This window comes from Apis dorsata, unplaced genomic scaffold (assembly GCF_000469605.1).
Source record: "Apis dorsata unplaced genomic scaffold, Apis dorsata 1.3 scaffold_758, whole genome shotgun sequence".
NCBI classification, from domain to species: Eukaryota; Metazoa; Arthropoda; class Insecta; order Hymenoptera; family Apidae; genus Apis; species Apis dorsata.
Window position 1 is genome coordinate 35,896 of NW_006263911.1, and position 2,693 is coordinate 38,588.

Genomic DNA, 2,693 nt, shown 5'->3' on the forward strand with positions numbered 1-2,693 from the left:
ATAATATTAATGTAAAATGTATTATATAAAATAATTATATAAAATAATAATTATATATTAATAATATACATATATTATAAAATTATATTTAAAATTGAAAATGTTACAAAATGAATATTATATAACTCATAATAATCCATATTCTTAATAAATATAAATGAAATGCCTGAACTAATAGTATTATTCAAAAGATCCACTTACGATTGTAGAATTATATAATTATTTATATTATGAACTTGAAGTGAATAAATGGTAATTTACTTTAACTATTTACTTTAATATATATTGATTTTTAATTTTAAATTTTATTATAATATTGATTTATTCAATTCTAATTATAACGATATAAGTCTATCTAATGTGAATTGCATCGTTGCTAAATTCTATCTAATTTAGAAGATTTAGTTTTTCCTCCAATCATTATTTTCAACAAACTAATAGGGGATTAGAAGAATCAATAATCGCGTTGGAGGGCGGTTTTGAAGAATGGGCAGAGTCGCAGCGCATGAGGGTTAAGTCCCAGTGATTCGTCGTAGAGTATTTGCTGCGCAAACGTAACTTGTGAAGGCCGTCATTGTTATATTTGCATTTCGATTGCTAGTAAAAGATACAAGATTGCTGTAAAGATATAAGGAAAACATTACGGAAACTGTAAATTATTGCTAAACTGTTAAAAATGTTAGAACTGTTGAAAATAAAATTCAAGTTGTTTAATAAATTTATAAAATGAGGAGAAACATTTATAAATAAATCATATTATGAATTCTATTTTCATTAAATTTAATAATAAAATAAATAAGTAATTCTTCTCATTATTCCTATCAATGGTTGAAGCTTTTAGATATTAACTAGTCTATTATATATGTTGATTTTATAATAAATATAAAAATGATTCACATAAATTTTGCAAATATTATTTGTTTATTTATGATTACATTTAAGTAATAATAATAATAGAACGTCAAATGCTAACGAAATGAAGTTATATGATATAATAAAAGATATGATTATTAATTACAAGAAAATATCTCGTTTTTGATAATAATTGATATTACATTAGAATTTTAAAATTTCATTTTATAGAATTTGTGAATATACATTCATCTATGAGAAAGTTTTGGAAGCGATAAAGATCGAAAAAAAAGAAATATTATATATTAGAAGAGAAAAATATTATAATTTTAAGTTATAAAACGAGAAAAGAATATCAAAAGGAAGCGATTGTCTTTAGAATTTGAATATAGGTTTGTGAATGCAATTGATTAAGGATTCATGTTATATTATTCATGATTTGAATCTTCGAAGAAGAAGATTAGCAGAAGAGACGGATTAACAAAAGTTTGGAAAATTTTGAAGCAAATTCTTTTGAATTTTCAATTTTCAAAAGAATACAATAATTTTCAAGAATATAAATTTATTATCTCATTATATGATATGAATATTACATAATTATGATAAATAAAATTGCTTTGAATTTTGTTAACGTAAAAATTCATATTAAAAGGAATAAAAAATACATTAAATGTTGATTTGATTTAGAATTATATTCCGGTTGTTTTTTAATTAGACAAAACAAAAAATATGTTACAGAAATTGTATAGTATTATATATAGCTATATCATACTTAGAATAGGATTGTTTTCGTCTCCAGTCATTTGATTAATAGTTTCTTTGAGGAGACATTGACTCTTATTTTTAATTACTTTATCATATTTTTTCCAAGAATGGATTAGTCACTATTACTTATTTATATGTATATATATTTTATTTTTATTATACACAAATGTGTAGATAGTTTATTGATGATGAGATTTGAATAAGACTCAACAAATTCTTTAGAGATATTGACAGTTTTTTTACAATTTTTCTGAAGAGGGACACAAGCCAATTGCATAATTTTACTTATATCAGTTTGTGGAAAATTTTTCTACTTTTTACTATTTTGAAACAGAAATTTGAATAGATTTATAACTTTGGTTCACATGTAAGTAAAACAATCTTTATTATACATTAAATTCTTATATAATATATACATATACAATCTCCATATTTGAAAAATTAACCAAAGAACTACTTAATGAATAATTAACAAATGTATATTTATCAAATCTCAGAATGTTTTGGATTCGAGGAGACAGAATGTTTTAGATTGTTTGGAGACTATGTTATTGTCAATTTACAAAATATTACATTACAAAATATATTGTATACTATCATATATTACAAAATATATAATAGATATATTGAAATATTTACAATTGCGAAGGAAATTACAGAAATGATAGAATTAAATGCATATGATGTTCGCATATAGAAAATTTTCCAATTTTTCTTAATAACAATATTATAAACAATGTACAAATGATGTAAAAATTGATAAATTGATATCTTTCGACGAGAGATCAAATAATTTTAAAAACATCCAATAGTTTTTACTTTTTCATAACAAAATTTAGTATACTTTATTATCACGACATTACCATGTTGTCACGAATTATTTAAGTGAGCAAATATTGATATGCAGAATAAACAAAATAAAAAAAATATGAAAATGAAGTGTAGAATAATAATAATTATTTATTTCAATTCATTCAATCATTCATTTATTTCAAATTCATTAAACTAATACGTTTAACATGATACCAGCGATTCTATTGCATCGAGTATATCAAGGTAAAATATGAAAACGATGT